Genomic DNA, 23,143 nt, shown 5'->3' with positions numbered 1-23,143 from the left:
GGAATTTTTAGAGAATTAAAAGACCTTATCCAAAAAATATTAATAAATGGACTCATGTCAAACTGAAGGGAGGTTTCTGATGTTATGCCAAGTGATTTTGCCTTGTGAAGTGTTTTACTTGGATGATGACAGAGGTATGTTTAGCTCATATTATTGTGATACAACCCTAGGAAAGCTAGCAAGAGGCTCTGTGACAGAATCAAAATTAAACATCTCAAATCAATTGAATATGATAAATATGATGGAAAAAAGTTAAATAGTAAAATAAAATAGACGGTTTAAAACATTTATAACTACAAACTGTCCTTGTTCGCAGATGATATGATGTTATATTTGGAAAACCCTAAAGACTCCACCAAAAATCTATTAGAACCAAAACACAAATTCAGTAAAGTTGCAGGATACAAAATCAACATACAGAAATCTAGCATTTCTATATGCTAAGAGTGAAAAATCTAAAAAAGAAATTGAGAAAATAATCCCATTTATAATAGCCACAAATAAAATTAAATATCTGGGAATTAACCAAAGAAGTAAAAGATCTCTACAATGAAAACTCTAAAACACTGATGAAAGACATTGAGGAGGACACCAAAAAATGGAAAGGTATTTTATGTTTATGGATTGGAAGAATCAGTATTGTTAAAATGTCCATACTACCCAAAGCAATCTATAGATTCAGTACAATCTCTATCAAAATAGCAATAATGTTCTTCACAAAAATAGAAGAAAATCCTAAAATTTATATGAAATCACAAAAGACCCAGAATAGCCAAAGTTATTCTGAGCAAAAGAACAAAACTGGAGGAATCACATTACCTGACTTCAAATTATACTGCAGAGCTATAGTAACCAAAACAGCATGGGACTGGCATAAAAACAGACACATTGACCAACGCAACAGAATAGAGAGCCCAGAAGCAAATCCACACACCTACTGAACTCATTTTTGACAAGGATGTCAAGGACTGAGGAAGAGAAACTCTCTTTGGTAAATGATGCTGGGAAAACTCGATAGCCACATGCAGAAGAATGAAACTAGACTCCTATCTCTTGCCATATACAAAAATAAAAATGGGTAAAGACTTAAATCTAAGGCTTCAAACTGTGAAACTACTATAAGAACACATTGGGGAAATGCTCCAGGACATAGAACTGGGCAAAGATTGGTTGAGTAATACCCCACAGGCAAAGGCAAACAAAGCAAATATGGACAAATGGGATCACATCAAGTTAAAAAGCTTCAGCACAGCAAAGGAAACAATCAACAAAGTAAAGAGGCAACCCACAGAAGGGGAGAAAATATTTGCAAACTACCCATCTGACAAGGGATAACCAGAATATATATAAGAAGCTCAAACAACTCTATAGGAAAAAAATCTAACAATCTGATTTTTTAAATGGGCAAAAGATCTGAATAGACATTTCTTAAAAGAAGATACACAAATGGCAGACAGACATATGAAAAGGTGCTCAACATCATTGATAATCAGAGAAATGGAAATCAAAACTACAATGAGATATCATCTCACCCCAGTTAAAATTGTTTTTATCCAAAGGACAGGCAATAACAAATTCTGGCGACGATGTGGAGGAAAGGGAACCCTTGTTAGTGGGTTGTAGTGGTGGGAATGTAAGTTAGTACCACCACTATGGAGAATAGTAGGGAGGTTCCTCAGAAAACTAAAAATAGAGCTACCATATGATCCAGCAATCCCACTGTGAGGTATATAACCAAAATAAAAGAAATTAGAATAAATTGAAGAGATATCTGCACTCCCATGTTTGTTGCAGCACTGTTCACAATAGGCAAGATTTGGAAACAACCTAAGCATTCATCAACAGGCAGATGGATAAAGAAAATGTGGTATATATACACAGTGGAGTAGTATTCAGCCATAAAATAATGAGATCCTTTCATTTACAACAACATGAATGGAACGGGGAAGTCATTATGTTAAGTGAAATAAGCCAGGCACAGAAAGACAAACTTCTCATGTTCTCACTTATTTGTGGGAGCTAAAAATTAAAATGATTGAACTCATGAGATAGAGAGTAGAAAGACGGTTGCCAGAGTCTGTGAAGGGTGTTAGGGAGGAGGGCTGGGGCCGGGGGTAGGTGGGGAGTAGAGATGGTTAATTTTTCTAACCAAAGATATAAAGAATGAATAAGATCTAGTATTTGATTGCACAGCAGGGTGACTATAGTCCATAATAATTTATTTATACATTTTAAAATAAAAGAGTACAATTGGGTTGTTTGTAATACAAAGAATAAATGCTTGTAGTGATTGATACCCCCATTAAAAATAAAAATAAAAAAATAAAAATTTATAACATTCACAAAGAGAACATCAATATATTTATCTATTTAGAGGTAAACAACTTTAATGTCAAAAACTATCACAAACCAAAAAGGCAAAAACAAGTGTGTGGGAGGAGTGAGAATGTGCTACAGAAAGACATGGGCTAATATCCTTATTATACAAGGAGTTCTAAGACAAACATTAAGATCCCAACTAGAAAATACCCCAAGGATACAAATAGGCAATTTATATAAGTAAGAATGACTAAGAAAGAAGATTCAAACCCACTAAAAATTTTTTAAAATGCAAATGAAAATTGATAACCATGATTTTCCCACACTGATAAAAGAAAGGAATGTATAAAAATGTCATCAGTTCTTCATTTGGTAAAAGGTAGGGTCAGACAAGCTACCAGTGAGAGCATAAATGCCTTGTGAAATTTGGCCATGAAAATTGATGGGGTTCCAATCTTTCTGAAAAACTAACATACTTAAAAATGATCATCATTTTTGGCCCAGTAATTATGCTTACAAGAATTTTTCCTAAGGAAATAAGCAGAGATCCAAGAAATACACAAAGATGTTAGCACTTAAAAAAAATGATGAAAAAGTTAAAATAACCCAAAAATCTATCAGTAAGAAAATGACTATATATATTATGGTATATAAATAATAAGTATCATTATGTCATGAAGTTACTAGGGATTGTTTTCAAATAATTTTTAATTCTTAATAAACATGTGAATGTGCTTGTTATAGATTTAAGATAACACAATAGGAACTCTATATGTAATTCCATGCAATGCTGTTACTGATTGAATGTGTACCTCCCCCAACTTACCTCCATGCCCTGAAATGTATGTGTTGAAGCCCTAATCCTCATTGGGAAGGTATTTAAGGATGGGACTTTTGGGAGGTAACTGGGGCTAGGTGAGGTTATTACTGTGGAGCCCTATGATGAAATTGGTATCCTTACAGGAAGAGGAAGAGACTGGAGTTGCTCTCTCTCTCTCTACCACGAGAGGACACAAGGAGAAGGTGGCTGTCTGCAAACCAGGAAGTTTCCTTACGGAATCAGATTGGCCAGTTCCTTGATTTTGGATGTTCAGCTTCCAGAACTATGAGAAATAAATGTCTGCTGTTTAAGCCACCTAACTGATGGTATTTTGTTATAGCAGTGCAAGCTAAGACAAACTGGGGGCGGCGGGGAGGTGGGGAGAAATAGAGAGAGACAGAGCGGGAGAGAAGCAGGTTTTCCTGAATTATGGGGTTATATTTTCTTTTTCAGAGATTTCTATGTTTTTACAGTGAGAATATCTTCAACAGATATTTTCAACAATGAGAAAAAACAGGCTAGTCAAACAAAGATAATAAAAATGGCAACTAATATTTATTTAGTATTTACTATGTTCTAGAAATTGTGTTGCCTTTGGTGAATTTCATTTTACCCTCACAACTCTCTCAAACAGTTATTATTATAATCCCCATTTTACAGTCTCCTACCCACTCTGTAAAAAACAAACAAACAAAAAACCCTTTTTTAACTTTTTAGTCTAGGTTTTCTATTTAATTATTTTTTAAATTTTACTTTAAGTTCTGGGATACATGTGCAGAACATGCAGGCTTGTTACATAGATATACATGTGCCATGGTGTTTTGCTGCACCTACCAACCCATCATCTAGGTTTTAAGCCCTGTGTGCATTTGGTATTTGTCCTAAGGTTCTCCTTCCCCTTGCCCCCCACTCCCTGACAGGCCCTGGTGTGTGATGTTCCCCTCCCTGTGTCCATGTGTTCTCACTGTTCAACTCCCACTTATGAGTGAGAACATGTGGTGTTTGGTTTTCTGTTCCTGTGTTAGTTTGCTGAGGATGATGGCTTCCAGCTTCATCACAAAACAAAATTGACTCTTGAAATATTTGCTTTATTGCTAAGACTTGGAATAGTACTTAATAAAAGTATGTTGGATGAATATGTTTTAATCAACCATATTGAATTCAGTAAAGTTACATATCACACTCTTGGCTTAGGTAAAGAAAAAACGACAAAGATAGAGCAAGGAAGACCTGACTTAGCATTGCTTATGTTCTCAGTCAGCCTTGGGTGTCTGGGAAGGAATGGAGCTCCTTATACTTGGTCAGATTCTTCGATCACCTGACAGGAATGCTGAGGGGATGAATTTTCCTTGGGTGGAAAATATGATTACTTTTCCTCTGTGGTTCCTTCTACCTTTGAAATCGCTTTACAAACTGGAAAACTGGAATCGAGACCTCATTTATTATCTGTGGTTTCACATTGTAAAATCACTGTGAACTTCATAGCCAAATGCTTTTTTAATTTTCCTTTGAATTTCCATTAAAGGAAGATTTTCTTAGAAGCAGATTGAGAACTTTTAATTCTTTGCCAGGGATGAGAGAGACAAAAGACACTCACTGACTGAATTTCACATCTAGTCCTGAAGCTTTATCTGTCAAGAGGCAATGCTTTTCTTTTAACATCAGAAAGGAAGGAAATTTTCTTCAGTATTCCTTTCCACCCAGAGAGGAGACATAACAACAGTGGCAGTTGTAAGTCTCAAGAGCAGGCACACAAGAAATGTGACTTTCTCCATTTTCCATAAATCAACTTCATACAGGATTCTGAAGCCCCATATTTCAGGCTGGCAGAATGAGGATTTTTAAATTTTATGGATTTTAAAATTTTCTTAAACTTTGGTTTAATTTATTCATTGTGAGACATTTTTGTAGTTTTCCACCTCCCTTTTGCTCCAACCTATGTGCGTGTGTGTGTGTGTGTGTGTACATTCTAGGCCACTGGCATACAAAGCAGTACAAACATGTGTGTGTTGGGGATGCTGACCTATCTGTGTGGCTCCATCTCTTCAGGCCCTGAGCTAGGCTTCCCATCTGGGGAGGCAGTTAACCCCATACTAGACCTTCAGGTCCCAAAAGGTTCCATCATGCCAAACCCACTCCTTACCTGCTCACCCAGTGTCCATCTCTGCTGTTCAGGCACCTGCTAGCCAGCTGGGTGAACTCACTCTGTTTTGGGGTGGGCTTTAAGGGATGCCCTTTTCTTTCTCCTGTTTCCCCTAAGCCATTCGGCACCTTTTGCAGACCCTCTTCCACAGATTTTAACACAAATCAAGGAGTCTTATAGACCACAATTCTTTCATGCCCATCCCGAGGTTCTGTTATACAAGAAAGCTCAATGGGGCCTACCTGCCTCAATCATGAGGAAGAAGGCCAAGCAGAAAATGCAGGTGGAAAGATTATCCAGCCACTTGAGTGAAAAGATTTTTGGGATTTGAAAATCTGGGTGTAATTCTAAGGAATCCCACTTGTTGTATGGCATGGTAGACTGGACATTAACTTTGAGAAGCTTCTCCATTTGTATCTTGGAGGAACCAGTGAAATGTCATAGCAGCCCTAGCAGGTAGAGATTATTCCAACAATTTATTGACTATGTCACGTTACTTTCTTTCGGCTTTTTATTCTCCCTTTGTATTTAACAGAACAGTTATCATAAATGGACTAATCACAAAAATGTTTTGTTTCATTTACATTTTTCTTTTCTATTCTTTCTTCCTTTTTTGTTATTTCTAATATTATTTTTCTCTTACGTTTCAAATTACTTAAGCTTGCTATCTATTCTCCAGTTCCCCTTAGTACTCACCATTCTCCATTGACTCAAAACAAGATGTTTTTTGTTTTAAGCAGGTAACTCTCTGCTTGGCCCCTAACAAGAGTTGAGTTTTCAGATCTTGATATTCCTTGTTTTTTATAAGACGCTTTATCTTTTTCAGAAACTGTTATTTTGGTTTTTATTTTTCCTCCCAGAAGTTTACTATTGATATATTTTTAATTTCTGTGTTTTTCTTATTTCTTTATAAATTTGTTGTATTTTCTCCAAGAATGTGCTTGTAAAATCTCTACCTTAAGTAAGGCATTCAATTTTACTTCTGAGTTAATATGTAATTGATTTTTGTGAATGCTTCATGGGCATAAGAAAATAATGTGTATTTTTGTTTGTAAGATATAAATATCTATAAATACCTTTTCACTGAACTTGTTTATTACACAAATTTTTGGTTATGACTTGTCAAATTCTGCAAGAGATGACTATGTTTTATACTACTAATTTTATCAGAATCTTGAATATCTCAGTGTCTTTATGTATTTCATAGCTTGTTTGGTATTTAACGTTTTCAGAATTATTGTATCTTTTTTGTGCATTGCATATTCATCATAATATAGTATACCTCTTGAGACAAGAGAGTTCTCTTAACCCCTTCATAGGACTTGCAACAGGGGAGTGGCTCGCTTACTTGGCCACCATCTGCAATCAAACTCCTTGCAGAAGGGGGAGCATGCAGAAGTGGGAGCATGCAGATGAGCGGGTGCCAGAACAAGTGCTTTTGGGCTTTGGCCCCATGGCAGCATCTGGGGTGTGTTAAAATTAATGCTCTTTTAGCAGTTGCTGTCTGCAGATGGCTAAGTGTTAACCAGCTCAGTGAAGAGTTGGGGTGACAGCCTTTTACATCCTGCCTTCTTGGTACCCAGGTTTTTGTTTGGTGTCCAGGAAGAATCAGGTCTCATAAATGGTTTGAAAGGTGATGAAAGTGGATGATTTTATTAAGCGGCGGAAGTGGCTCCCCACAGAAGGGTAGCTAAAAAGGGGATGGTGTGGGAAGAAGGAGATCTTTCCCAGAAGCCCAGCCAGAGACAGCCGGGCTCCTCTCCGAAGTTGTGGCATCTGAAGTTGAGCTGCACCTATCCATAGTCTCTGACACTCAATTGCTGCTTCTCCTCTTAATGTTCAGTCACTTGTCCTCCTCTCTCCTTCTCTGCTGCACCACTCTGCTCCTCTGCCAGTGGAGTTCGAGGTTTTTATGGGTACAGGATGGGGGGCATGGCAGGCCAGGGTGGTTTTAGAAAAAGCAACATTTGGGTGGGAAAACAAGGATAACTGTTCTCCTTTAGGGCTACAGGGTGGGGTCTTTGCCAGGGAACCGCCCTCTTCTAGCCAGTATTTTCCTGTCTCCCGTCTGTATCACTCTGGCCCATTTCAGGCTTATGGTTTTAAGTTATATTTTAATTGGTATTAATATTGCCACTGATATGGTTTGGCTCTGTTCCCTCCCAAATCCCATCTGGAATTGTAATCCCCACAAGTTGAGGCAGGGACCTGGTGGAAGGTGACTGGATCATGGGGGAGGTTTCACCCATGCTGTTCTCCTGATAGTGAGGGGAGTTCTCATGAGATCTGATGGTTTCAAAAGTGGCAGTTTTTCCTGTGCTCTCACGTCTCACCTGCTGCTATGTAAGATGTGCCTTGCTTCCCCTTTGCCCTCTACTGTGATGGTAAGTTTCCTGAGGTCTCCTCAGCCATGCTGAACTGTGAGTCAGTGAAACTTCTTTCCATTACAAATTACACAGTCTCTGCCGGGGCGGTGGTTCATGCCTGTAATCCCAGCACTTTGGGAGGCCAAGGCGGGCGGATCATGGGGTCAGGAGATACCTGGTCTCTACTAAAAATACAAAAAATTAGCCGGGCACGGTGGCGGGTACCTGTAGTCCCAGCTACTTGGGAGGCTGAGGCAGGAGAATGGCGTGAACACGGGAGGCGGAGCTTGCAGTGAGCAGAGATCGCGCCACTGCACTCCAGCCTGAGCAACAGAGCAAGACTCCATCTCAAAAAAAAAAAAAAAAGAAAGAAAGACAGAAAGAAATTAAACAGTCTCCATAAGTTTTCATTTTCTTTTCTTTTGTTCTTATTTGTTTTGTTGCAAATGCCTATCTTTATTTTAAAATAATTGTTATTTTATTTTAGGTATTAATCTTTTATTTTAAAATTCATTCGAGACTACTTTTTTGGATGTGTGGTTGAGATGCTTAAATGAGATGCTACAAAATGCAAAAGTGCTTCCTGTTGTGCAAAGGAAATCAGTGCTCAATAAATATTAGTTTCCTATATTAATTCTTTGTTTTCTTTCTCAGAGTTCCATCAAGGGTAAGACTGTATTTCAGGAAAACCAGACTGGATTGAAATGTAAGAAAACTCTGATCTACTAAATTGTGTTGCAGCTGGCCTATTTGGGATGGTAATATATTAATACCATTTCTAAGGAGTACTGGAGGTCCAGAAAAGGGAGCTATTGAGCAAGAATTTGTCAATACTTTTCCCTTGGTATCTAGGACAGGGGCATTTTGTTTCTAGACAATTAGTAAGATTCTATAGACAGACTGACATATCCTTCATGAATATTTCTGTAGAGCTACACATTTATACACCCCACAACTGTGTCACAAAATTGCATACCTACAAAAGGAACGAAAATGAAAAAATGCAACAAGAAATAACTTCAGGGAGAGACTAGTTAGCTGTTTTCTTAAGGACATTATGTGGAGATTTCTTAATTGTGGTGATGGGGTCATGTTAATAGAGTCTTTTTCAATTCCATTTCTATTTAAAATAGATAGGCTAACCATAGAGACCAATTCTCAAAGTATAGTACCAATTAATTCAGTTTTACAGCACAATAATGCAGTGCAGTAAAAAGAATCTGACACAGCAAAATCTGCCTAATTAGAATCTGGGTCAGTTCATATAGGAGTATATTTTCTACTCTATATTTAAGAAAAGTCTTTTTAAAACTTTTTTACAATAATAGGCATATTTTATCAGATTATATGTTCATTGTAATATTCAGGCCAGTTCCTTGATAACTGCAAGTTACTACTCCCATCTGAAAATTTCCTATAATTTCTGCTTTGGTTAATTGCTTTAATAAAATAGTTCTTAATAAATTATTAAGATCAATAACCTAACTCAAGGAACAATCATGGAAGGAGTCTAAGTATTCATCTAGTTCAACCCTCTCATTTTATAAAGGAGGAAGCAGAGGTCCAAAGAGGTTAAGTAAGTTGCTTCAGGCCACAGAGCTAGTCAATGTCAGGGGCTACACTGGAATCTATGACTCTGACTGTCCAGTACATTGATTCCACTAGCAAGGTGGAATGTATTTTAGAATGTAAACGAAGTGTTTTCCTTGTAAACCATGAAATTAGAAGAGGAACAACTGTGAGCATTGAATGAAATGATAAATGTAAAAACAGGTAGCACATTACCAAGTACTTGTGATGTACCCAGTAAAAGTTATTCATGCTCGTATGTCTTCCCTCTAATTAGAAAAGTTACGATGATACATTCCAGATATACTCATGATTCTGTTTGAGAAGTGCTGAGAAGTGCCACCAGCACTAATGAGACTAGTACTTTTGTAACATTCCAAGATCCCATACCATTTCCCACCAAATTAACTTTGATATTTAATGTGTCAGTATATTTATGATTTCTTTATAATTACATATGCACATATCAAAAACATATTGTTTTATTTTATATGCTTTAAGCCCTATACAACATGCTATTATGTATTTGACCAACTGCTCTTTTTTACATTCTGCATTATGTTTAGGGGATTTATTTAGGTTGATTTAATTCTAGTTTATTTATTCCTTTTCATTGCTGTACAATATTCAAGTCCATGAAGATTCACAATGTAATGACCTGATCTTCTATTAGTAGTCATTTATAGGTAGTCTTCTACTTTTTACCATGCAAACAATCCTGCCATAAACATTGGTGTATGTTTCCTCATACATATGTGCAAGAATTTCTCCAGGGTATAGTCTTAAGAATGTAATTGCCAAGTTGAAGATATATGCATCTTCAACTTAGCTAAATATTGCCAAACTACTGTCCAAAGTTGGTTATGCCAATATAGATTCCCACTTGCACTGTGTAAGAGATCCTGTTGATATACATCTCTGCCAACTCTTGGAATTGTCAGACTGAAAGTTTTAGCAATCTGAAGGGTGTGAGATTATATCTTATTGTGATTTTAGTTTTCATTTCCATAGTTAATAGTGTTAACAAATCTACTGAAAAGAAAAAAAAATGTTTTAAATTAAAGAAACTTTATTGCAGCCAGCAGTTGGCAAGTCAGGGAGATGCAGCCTTCAGTACAAAACAGAGATGCACTCCGCCAGAACAAAGAGAGAGGTTGTTTTTTATAGAGAAAGGTGTTACCCAGGTTTCTGCTTGTCCGCTATGCAAATAAGGGGTGGCTGATTATTTGTTCTGATTGGTTGATGTTAAGATTTATCACAGGTCACAATCTAGTGGTTGGGTCCAGGTGCCAGAACCTAGTGGTTAGGTCCAGGAACTTTCTGGCAGTGTTGATTGAGGCAGTGTAAACAGGAACAGATAGCTATGAAAGTCCCAAAGTTCCCCTTGCCTGTGGTTTTTCTGAGAATGCAGGATATGTGTGTGGTCTCTAGTCAGCAAATGGACACTTGGCTCCATTTTGAATTTAAGCCCAATTAGTCACTCAGGATACATCTTGAAGGATTGGCTGTTTTGAAGTTGACAACCGAAAGGATGACCAACTTTTCACATTAATTGGTCTTTAGTGTTTTCTTCTTTTTAGAATTGGTCATGGGTATTTGTTGTTCATTTTTATTGGATTACTTATATTTATTTCATATTGAGTTTTAGGAATTTTAAAGAGCATATAGTCTGGTAATTACTCCTTTGTGGGGCCTAATGTGTGAAAATACCCTCTGCCAATTTATGGTTTGCATTTAAGCTATGTTGTCTTTTGTTGTGAAGAAGTTTTAAATTTTAATATTTATTTTTCTTTATATTTGGGTATTTTTTAATAATTCATTTTCTATTTTAAGGTAACAGAAGTATCCTCTGACATCTATAAATCTAAAATGTTTACTTTTCATATTTCTGCCTTTGGTTGACCTGGAATTCATTTGTGAACATTGGCTGGAGGAGGACTCCAAGTTAATTACCTGTTAAGTTAATATATCCTATTGAGATAGAATCCAATTTTTCCAGTACTATTTCTTGATTCATTTCCCCACTGTTTTGTAATGTGATTGTAATTCTGTTCCTTGACTTAATTAATTCTATTTATTTGTTTATCCCTGCCCTAATACCATGCTATCATGATTTCTGTAGTTTTATAATTAATATCTTAATATCTGGTAGGGCTAGTCACCCTTTATTCTAGTTATAGTGTGAATGTTGACTTCTCGTATTAACACAAGCAAAAGTTTCAGACATGTTTCAGACCTCATGAAAGAATGTCAGATAACTAGTCAGTACGGAGTTGTGGGAAAAGCATGGAGCACTGACTCAGGGACTGTGAGAAGTGGTGCAATATTCACAAACACTCTGGGGTTCAGTTTCCTCATCCTTAAAAATGAATGAAAATGATTGGCTTATAAAAGTCTCTATTTTGAGATAGCGAGGGTAACAAGGATGATGGAAAAGAGGAAGGTTTTTACAAAACAAAGAAGTACTCCATTTTAAAGGACCCCTATGGATAGGTATCTATAGCTAGAGAGGGCACAAATGGGCCTCTGGAAAGGACAGACCTGGCAGATCATGTTTAAAACATCTGCAGAGAAGCACTTTCCAATTGGAATATAGATGACTTATCTGCTGCTTAATAAGAAAGAATAGAATGCCTCCATGAATGTGCTATAGAGTGAACTACTTAGCTGTAATATGAAACAGAGGTACAGCTGTAAGAATCTAATGGTTTTGGAGGTCATAAGTTGAATTAAATATCTATACATTCTTGTGTTTATGCAGCTGGTCCTTGAGATTTCCTTTTCCAAGGAAAATAACCATTGTACCTCACACAGCTGACAGAGTGTGTGTCTTATAAAACCCGACAGTGGGAATGCCACTTACACAATCCAAGGAAGGAAAGCAGTTTGATCTTTATGATGCGGTGGTGGGGAGTATTAATAGCAAATGTGATTCCCCAGTTAGAGCTTCCATGACAAATTTTATCATATAAGAAACTCTTGACCATATTATCTGCTTAAGGGCCTAACTGGTTTCTTTATTTTAAAGCTACAGACCCCAAACCAATGTCGATACTGTTGATAACACTTTAACAGCCAGCTCTGTATCAACTCAGGGTTCCTACTGATGAGTAGAGAAAAATGAGATAGAATTCCCAGCAATGTGTATTAAAGACAACTGAAATTTAAAAGCCATTTTTTGGCCTCGTGCAGTGGCTCACTCCTATAATCCCAGCAGTTTGGGAGGCCAAGGTGGGTGGATCACTTGAGGTCAGGAGTTCGAGACCAGTCTGGCCAACATGGTGAAATCCCATCTCTACTAAAAATGCAAAAATTAGCTGAGTGTGTTGGTGCATGCCTGTAATCCCAGCTACTTGGGAGGCTGAGGCAGGAGAATTGCTTGAACCTGGGGGGCAGAGGTTGCAGTGAGCCGAGATCGCACTATTGCACTCCAGCCTGGGTGACAGAATGAGACTCTGTCTCAAAAATTAAAAAATAAATAAATAAATAAAAGCCATTTTTGTCCTCTTTTGAGGGCCTACAAAAAGGTGTTAAAATTTTATAAAATAAAAAATAAATGAGGTCTATAAATTGCCTGTAAAACACCTAATCTTTATTGTCTCACTTGATACTTCCAACAAACCTGTGAGATAGGTCAATTGTCTTCTTCATTTTATAGGTATGAAAATAAAGTGCAGACAAACTTGCATAAATGATCAAGTTAATAAAGCAGAGCTAGGCTTTAAACCCAGGTGACTTCTCAAAAGGATGAAATCTTGACTACTAGGTGTTGCTGCCTGTGTCAATTAAAAAGCTGTTGGGCTTTTTTTTTTAACTTTGTGCAATTTTTAATGATTTCTATTCCTTTTAACATATCCAACATCCTTGTTTTGTTGAGTTGTGAATGTTCTAATAGAGAAGCCAATCTAGCAGTCTGAACTCAAACTTGCCATCAATGTTCAAGTGAGAAAGTGAATGGTTTGGCTCTGTGTCCCCACCGAAATCTCATGTCAAATTGTAATTTCCAATGTTGGAGGCAAGACGTGGTGGGAGATGATTGGATCATGTGGGTGGATTTCCCCCATGCTGTTCTCATGATAGTGAGTTCTCATGAGCTCTGATGGTTTGAAAATACATGACAATTCCCCCTACACCTTCTTTCTCTACTGCCACCATGTGAAGAAGGTGCTTGCTTCCCCTTTATCCTTCCGCCATGCTTGTAAGTTTCCTGAGGCCTCCTCAACCATGTTTCCTGTACAGCCTGAAGAACTGAGTCAATTAAACTTCTTTCTTTATATAAATTACCCAGTCTCACATATTTCATTATAGCAGTGTGAGAACAGATTAATACAGAAAGTATCCTCAATTTTTGGTGCATTAATTTTACATTGCCATAGTTCCCTGAGCTTTATTCTATAATTTCACTAACTGTTCTGTGTAGCATTTGTGGGATCCTTCTACTAGACAGGAGGCACGTTGAAGGCAAGGACTGTCATTTTCTCTGCTTTATACTCCCAGGAATTAGCACTGTTCCTGATACATAGTAGGCACTTAATAAATGTTTGCTGAGTGAATAATGACGGGAAACTCCACTTTAAATTCTTTTCAAATTCTTCACTTTACCAATAATATAACTGGGGCAGAAATCAGTAAAGTCGATTTACCAAAGATCTACGTTTATTGTGTAGTAGACTCAAGGCCCCTCATGTCCAGAATCTGTGCCCAGTGCTGTTTTTTTCATGGATAACTAAAATCTCTGAGTACAAATAGGAAGAAAGAGAGAGTCTCCCTATAGAGTGAAAATTGCAGATATATTCTGTTACCTAGCGACATCATGAGAAGTGTTTCAGTTTCATCTCTCATAAAAACAAAGGACACCATTGTTAGTGTCTGACTCACATCAGTGCTGTAACAACACAAGGTGTCTCAGCACCTGGAAGAAACCAGCAGCATTAGTAAGTGTTCCCATTATAGAACCACTAATGAGGTAATTTGTTAAACCAGCATCCCCCTGGAAACCAAAATCAGACAAATGAACTGGTACATTTGCAGGTTTAGGAAAACAAAATTCTCAGTAGAAATAGAAATGAGTCTATGCCAGGTATCTGTGACACATTGAATTCATCTAAGGCAATCATCATGACTCATCATCAAATGGAAAACCTAGGATATCCGGCCTGTTCTGCTGGAAAAAGTGGTCATGAGGGTGCCAGCAGGTAGGATGGTTTTATTTAGGAGGACTCTCGCTTCTCCTAATCCACTGAGTAACAATGCATGACCAGTAATATTTTCAAAGGAACTACAAGAAAATTGTATTGATACTTATGTTCTGGTATAATGAATTAGCAGATGAAGTAATTTCTTAACCTGACACTCAAGTCTTCTATGATCTGATGACCATAAATGCCTCTGTACCCCATAATACTCATTGTACTGAGAGAATATCTGCATCTCTTTACTCATGCTGTTCCCACCTTGCTGACATTACCTCCTCCTGTGCATCCACCTATAAGACCCCACTCTTGGAAATACTGGGACTTCCGTCCTCCTTCTACACTCAGTACTGACCTAGTTCCCAGCTTCAGCAACTCTAGCAACACTACCCTTAACTTTTTGCCTTTGGAAACTTGGCAGCATCATCTCCGAAGGAACCAAACCCAGAGTCAAGTCCAATGAGTCTTCTCTGGTCCTGTGCCTGAGCAGCCCAGCTGGCATAGCATGGGTAGAGACTACCTGTATCCCATCAGCTTCCCAATCCCCCTTCAAAGTACTTAATAAGTGTGTGCTGCTAGGTGATGTTGTGGCACAGAGACGGTTTTGTCAGATAGAAGAATGCTGCCACACAGCTATTTTTACTTGACTTATTTAACAGTTTGGAAGGACATGCACAATCGCTCTACACAGTATAGATCTGGCCACCCAAGAGATGGCTCAGACTTACCAGGGGACAGGGGACAGCCAGTGCTGAGGAGTGCCTGCTTTTCTGCCCCTGGCTACACTGTGTCCCAGAAAAGACATTTTCTCACCGCCAAAATGCAAGCAGTCACATCGCTGAAAACTATCTAAAAAGATATTTTTCTTAACTCTGCACCTAGAAAATCATTTGGAGGGTGGTGCTAGCAAAGACTGCTAGCTCTTATAGACAGGTGACCTTAGAGAATAGCAGGGGACTGAGGGGGGTGGAAATCCTATGGTCCAAGTCTTAGCTTAGACTCTAATTGAGATGATAGAACTGTTACTTAAATAGCAGTTTCTTTTTGTCTCTTCTTTTATAAAATAAGGAAAATAAAATCCACTCTATTTGACAGACGGACAAACTGAAGATAAAATCAATAATATATGTGAACTGACTATGGAATTGCAAAAAACACAATGGATTGGGACATTATTGAGATAATAATAATTGTTGCAGAAAGATATGGAACCTCTTATCTTTCCAAAAGCCTAAATGTGGCCGAACATGGTGGCTGACGCCTGTAAACCCAGCACTTTGGGAGGCCAAGGTGGGAGAATCACTTGAGGTTAGGAGTTCGAGACCAGACTGGCCAACATGGTGAAACCCCATCTCTACTAAAAATACAAAAATTAGCTGGGCATGGTGGCACATGCCTGTTGTCCCAGCTACTCAGGAGGCTGAGGCAGGAGAATCACTTGAAACCAGGAGGCAGAGGTTGCAGTGAGCCGAGATTGTGCCACTGCACTCCAGCCTGGGTGACATAGCAAATCTCAAAAATAAAAAATAAAAAATAAAAAAAGCCCAAATGCCTTATGAAACTTCAGCGAGTGATCACAATCTTTAACATTTGTAAAGGATTTTACAGAGCACTTTTACATAAATTACGCTGCTTAATCCTTACATTGACATCAAATTATGCGTGATTATTTTTTCCATTAAAAAAATGAGAAAACTGAATTCCAATGAGGTCAATCTACTTAAGACAGCTCAGCTGGTTACAAGCCATTAACTGAAGTCTTTTGACTCTCATTTTCTTTTTACAATACTACTGGTTCAAGAAAGGGATTGCAGAAAAAGTTGCATTAAAAGCACTACACTTAATACTTCGTTATTTGTGCTAGACAAAAATGTCCTGTGGGCATATAGTATCCTCGGATTCCTTTCATAAACCAAATTATCCTCGAAAATTATTAAAAGATTTTATTCAGATTCATGTATCTGTTAGGCTAATTAATATTTCCTACAGAGGTTAACTACCATAAAGAACATTTCCACCATTTTGCTAACTAACTAGACTTCTTCATTATGAAAACAAAAAGGATATATGGAATTAGATGGTAGCTTTAATAATTACAACTAAAACCATATGTAAAGACATAGATGAAATAAATCTAAATGAAATCATTTTTCAGGCAGGTTGTATGAAACATCAGTAGCCTTTTTTATTATTATTATACTTTAAGTTCTAGGGTATATGTGCACAACATGCAGGTTTGTTACATATGTATACATGTGCCATGTTGGTGTGCTGCACCCATTAACTCGTCATTTACATTAGGTATATCTCCTAATGCTATCCCTCCCCCCACTCCCCACAATAGGACCCGGTGTGTGATGTTCCCCTTCCTGTGTCCAAGTGATCTCATTGTTCAATTCCCACCTATGAGTGAGAACATGCAGTGTTTGGTTTTCTGTTCTTGTGATAGTTTGCTGAGAATAACATCAGTAGCCTTTTAAGAAAATAGGTTTGCTTGATGATGGTTCTTAAATATAGACTCATTAGGTGTCGTATTATTGATGAGTAAGAATATAGTACGAGCAAGATGGCCAAATAGGAACAGCTCCAGTCTCCAGCTCCCAGCGTGAGTGACACAGAAGACAGGTGATTTCTGCATTTTCAATTGTGATACCGGGTTCATCTCACTAGGGAGTGCTGGACAATGGTGCTGGTCAGCTGCTGCAACCTGACCAGCGAGAGCTGAAGCAGGGAGAGGCATCCCCTCACCTGGGAAGTGCAAGGGAGAAGGGAATCCCTTTTCCTAGCTGGGGGAACTGAGACACACAACACCAATACTGCGCTTTACCAAGGGTCTTAGCAAATGGCACACTGGGAGATTATATCCCACACCTGGCCGGGAGGGTCCCACGCCCACGGAGCATCCCTCATTGGTAGCACAGCAGTCTGTGATCTAAGGGCAAGGCAGCAGCCAGGCTGTGGGAGGGGTGCCCGCCATTGCTGAGGCTTAAGTAGGTAAACAAAGCCGCTGGGAAGCTCAAACTGGGTGGAGCCCACAGCAGCTCAAGGAGGCCTAACTGTCTCTGTAGACTCCACCTCTGGGGACAGGGCACGGCTAAACAAACAAACAAAAAAGCAGCAGAAAACTCTGCAGACACAAACAACCCTGTCTGACAGCTTTGAAGAGAGCAGTGGATCTCCCAACACGGAGGTTGAGATCTGAGAATGGACAGACTGCCTGCTCAAGTGGGTCCCTGACCCCTGAGTAACCTAACTGGGAGACATCCCCCACTAGGGGCAAACCAACACCCCACACCTCACACGGTGGGGTACACCCCTGAGATGAAGCTTCCAAAGCAAGAATCAGACAAGTACACTCGCTGTTCAGCAATATTCTATCTTCTGCAGCCTCTGCTACTGATACCCAGGCAAACAGGGTCTGGAGTGGACCTCAAGCAATCTCCAACAGACCTACAGCTGAGGGTCCTGACTGTTAGAAGGAAAACTAACAAACAGGAAGGACACCCACACCAAAACCCCATCAGTACACCAACATCATCAAAGACCAAAGGCAGTTGAAACCACAAACATGGGGAAAAAGCAGAACAGAAAAGCTGGAAATTCAAAAAATAAGAGCGCATCTCCCCCTCCAAAGGAATGCAGCCCATCACCAGCCACGGATCAAGGCTGGACAAAGAATGACTTTGACGAGTTGAGAGGAGAAGGCTTCAGTCCATCAAACTTCTCAGAGCTAAGGAGGAATTACGTACTCAGCACCAAGAAACTAAAAATCTTGAAAAAAGAATGAAAGAATGGATAACTAGAATAATCAATGCAGGGAAGGCCATAAACAAACTGACAGAGATAAAAACCATGACACGAGAAATACGTGACAAATACACAAGCTTCAGTAACCGACTCGATCAACTAAAAGAAAGAGTATCAGTGATTAAGGATCAAATGAATGAAATGAAGCAAAAAGAGAAGTCTAAAGAAAAAAGAGGAAAAAGAAATGAACAAAGTCTTCAAGAAGTATGGGATTATGTGAAAAGACCAAATCTACATCTGATTGGGGTGCCTGAAAGTGAGGGGGAAAATGGAACCAAGTTGGAAAACACTCTCTGCAGGATATCATCCAGGAGAACTTCCCCAACCTAGTAAGGCAGGCCAACATTCAAATTCAGGAAATACAGAGAACGCCACAAAGATACTCCTCGAGAAGAGCAACCCCAAGACACATAATTGTCAGATTCACCAAAGTTGAAACGAAGGAAAAACTGCTAAGGGCAGCCAGAGAGAAAGGTCGGGTTACCCACAAAGGGAAGCCCATCAGGCTAACAGCAGATCTCTCGGCAGGAACTCTACAAGCCAGAAGAGAATGGGGGCCAATATTCAACATTCTTAAAGAAAAGAATTTTCAACCCAGAATTTCATATCCAGCCAAACTAAGTTTCATAAGTGAAGGAGAAATAAAATCCTTTACAGACACGCAAATGCTTAGAGATTTTGTCACCACCAGGCCTGCCTTACAAGAGACCCTGAAGGAAGCCCTAAACATGGAAAGGAAAAACTGGTACCAGCCATTGCAAAAACATGCAAAAATGTAAAGACCATTGATGCTAGGAAGAAACTGCATCAACTAACGAGCAAAATAACAAGTTCATATCATAATGACAGGATCAAATTCACACATAACAATATTAACCTTAAATGTAAATGGACTCAATGGTCCAATTAAAAGACACAGACTGGAAAACTGGATAAAGAGTCAAGACCCATCAGTTTACTGTATTCAGGAGACCCATCTCACATGCAGACACACACATAGACTCAAAATAAAGGGATGGAGGAAGATCTACCAAGCAAATGGAGAACAAAAAAGGGCAGGGTTTGCAATCCTAGTCTCTGATAAAATAGACTTTAAACAACAAAGATCAAAAGAGACAAAGAAGGCCATTACATAATGGTAAAGGGATCAATTCAACAGGAAGAGATAATTCTCCTAAATATATATGCACCCAATACAGGAGCACCCAGATTCATAAAGCAAGTCCTTAGAGACTTACAAAGAGACTTAGACTCCCATACAATAATAATGGGAGACTTCAACACCCCACTGTCAACATTAGACAGATCAACGAGACAGAAAGTTAACAAGGCTATCCAGGAATTGAACTCATCTCTGCACCAAGCAGACCTAATGGACATCTACAGAACTCTCCCTCCACAAATCAACAGAATATACATTCTTCTCAGCACCACATCACACTTATTCCAAAACTGACCACATAATTTGAAGTAAAGCACTCCTCAGCAAATGTAAAAGAACAGAAATTATAACAAACTGTCAGTTTCTGTCAGTGCAATCAAACTAGAACTCAGGACTAAGAAACTCAATCAAAACCACTCAACTACATGGAAACTGAACAGCCTGCTCCTGAATGACTACTGGGTACATAATGAAATGAAGGCAGAAATAAAGATGTTTTTTGAAACCAATGAGAACAAAGACACAATGTACCAGAATCTCTGGGACACACCTAAAGCAGTGTGTAGAGGGAAATTTACAGCACTAAATGCCCACAAGAGAAAGCTGGAAAGATCTAAAATGGACACTCTAACATCACAATTAAAAGAACTAGAGAAGCAAGAGCAAACACATTCAAAAGCTAGCAGAAGGCAAGAAATAACTAAGATCAGATCAGAACTGAAGGAGATAGAGACACAAAAAACCCTCCAAAAAAAATCAATGAATCCAGGAGTTGGTTTTTTAAAAAGATCAACAAAATTGATAGACCGCTAGCAAGACTAATAAAGAAGAAAAGAGAGAAGAATCAAATAGATGCAATAAAAAATGATAAAGGGGATATCACCACCGACCCCACGGAAATGCAAACTACCATCAGAGAATACTATAAACACCTCTATGCAAATAAACTAGAAAATCTGGAAGAAATGGATAAATTCCTGGACACATACACTCTCCCAAGACTAAACCAGGAAGAAGTTGAATCCCTGAATAGACCAATAGCAGGCTCTGAAATTGAGGCAATAATTAATAGTGTACCAACCAAAAAAAGTCCAGGACCAGATGGATTCACAACCGAATTCTACCAGAGGTACAAGGAGGAGCTTGTACCATTCCTTCTGAAACTATTCCAATCAATATAGAAGAAGGGAATTCTCCGTAACTCATTTTATGAGGCCAGCATCATCCTGATACCAAAGCCTGGCAGAGACACAGCAAGAAAAGAGAATTTTAGAACAATATCCCTGATGAACATCAATGCAAAAATCCTCAATAAAATACTGGCACCCGAATCCAGCAGCACATCAAAAAGCTTATCCACCATGATCAAGTGGGCTTCATCCCTGAGATGCAAGACTAGTTCAACAAACGCAAATCAATAAACGTAATCCAGCATATAAACAGAACGAAAGACAAAAACCACATGATTATCTCAATAGATGCAGAAAAGGCTTTTGACAAAATTCAACAGCCCTTCATGCTAAAAACTCTCAATAAATTCGGTATTGATGGAATGTATTTCAAAATAATAAGAGCTATTTATGACAAACCCACAGCCAATATCATACTGAATGGGCAAAAACTGGAAGCATTCCCTTTGAAAACTGGCACAAGACAGGGATGCCCTCTCTCACCATTACTATTCAACATAGTGTTGGAAGTTCTGGCTAGGGCAATCAGGCAAGAGAAAGAAATCAAGAGTATTCAGTTAGGAAAAGAAGAAGTCAAATTGTCCCTGTTTGCAGATGACATGATTGTATATTTAGAAAACCCCATCATCTCAGCCCAAAATCTCCTTAAGCTGATAAGCAACTTCAGCAAAGTCTCAGGATACAAAATTAATGTGCAAAAATCACAAGCATTCTTATACACCTGTAACAGACAGAGGGCCAAATCAGGAATGAACTTCCATTCACAATTGCTTCAAAGAGAATACCTAGGAATCCAACTTACAAGGGATGTAAAGGACCTCTTCAAGGAGAACTACAAACCACTGCTCAGTGAAATCAAAGAGGACACAAACAAATGGAAGAACATACCATGCTCATGGATAGGAAGAATCAATATCGTGAAAATGGCCATACTGCCCAAGGTAATTTATAGATTCAATGCCATCCCATCAAGCTACCAATGAGTTTCTTCACAGAATTGGAAAAAACTGCTTTAAAGTTCATATGGAACCAAAAAAGAGCCCACATTGCCAAGACAATCCTAAGTCAAAAGTACAAAGCTGGAGGCATCACGCTACCTGACTTCAAACTATACTACAAGGCTACAGTAACCAAAACAGGATGGCACTGGTACCAAAACAGAGATATAGACCAATAGAACAGAACAGAGTCCTCAGAAATAATGCCACACATCCACAGCCATCTGATCTTTGAAGAAAACCTGAGAAAAACAAGACATGGGGAAAAGATTCCCTATTTAATAAATGGTGCTGGGAAAATTGGCTAGCCATAAGTAGAAAGCTGAAACTGGATCCTTTCCTTACTCCTTATACGAAAATTAATTGAAGATGGATTAGAGACTTAAATGTTAGACCTAATACCATAAAAACCCGAGAAGAAAACCTAGGCAATACCATTCAGGACATAGGCATGGGCAAGGACTTCATGGCTAAAACACCAAAAGCAACAGCTACAAAAGCCAAAATTGACAAATGGGATCTAATTAAACTAAAGAGCTTCTGCACAGCAAAAGAAACTACCATCAGAGTGAACAGGCAACCTACAGAGTGGGAGAAAATTTTTGCAATCTACTCATCTGACAAAGGGCTAATATCCAGAACCTACAAAGAACTCAAACAAATTTACAAGAAAAAAACAAACAACCCCATCAAAAAGTGGGCAAGGGATATGAACAGACATTTCTCAAAAGAAGACATGCATACAGCCAACAGACACATGAAAAAAATGCTTGTCATCACTGGCCATCAGAGAAATGCAAATCAAAACCACAATGAGATACCATCTCACACCAGTTAGAATGGCAATCATTAAAAAGTCAGGAAAAAACAGGTGCTGGAGAGGATGTGGAGAAATAGGAACACTTTTACACTGTTGGTGGGATTGTAAACTAGTTCAACCATTATGGAAAACAGTATGGCAATTCTTCAAGGATCTAGAACTAGAAGTACCATATGACCCAACCATCCCATTACTGGGTATATACCCAAAGGATTATAAATCATGCTGCTATAAAGACACATGCACACGTATGTTCATTGTGGCACTATTCGCAATAGCAAAGACTTGGAATCAACCCAAATGTCCATCTGTGACAGACTGGATTAAGAAAATGTGGCACATATACACCATGGAATACTATGCAGCCATAAAAAAGGATGAGTTTGTGTCCTTTGTAGGGACATGGATGTAGCTGGAAACCATCATTCTCAGCAAACTATCACAAGAACAGAAAACTGCATGTTCTCACTCATAGGTGGGAACTGAACAATGAGATCACTTGGACTCGGGACAGGGAACATCACACACTGGGGCCTATTATGGGGAGGGGGGATGGGGGAGGGATTGCATTGGGAGTTATACCTGATGTAAATGATGAGTTGATGGGTGCTGACGAGTTGATTGGTGCAGCACACCAACATGGCACAAGTATACATATGTAACAAACCTGCACGTTGTGCACATGTACCCTAGAACTTAAAGTATATATATAAAAAAAGAATATAGTATGAATCTTAGAATACTGTGTATATTTTTA

This window comes from Trachypithecus francoisi, unplaced genomic scaffold, assembly GCF_009764315.1.
Source record: "Trachypithecus francoisi isolate TF-2019V2 unplaced genomic scaffold, Tfra_2.0 Lachesis_group15, whole genome shotgun sequence".
In the NCBI taxonomy this organism is placed as follows: domain Eukaryota; kingdom Metazoa; phylum Chordata; class Mammalia; order Primates; family Cercopithecidae; genus Trachypithecus; species Trachypithecus francoisi.
The sequence above is the reverse complement of the archived record's forward strand: the minus strand, read 5'-3'. Positions refer to the sequence as shown.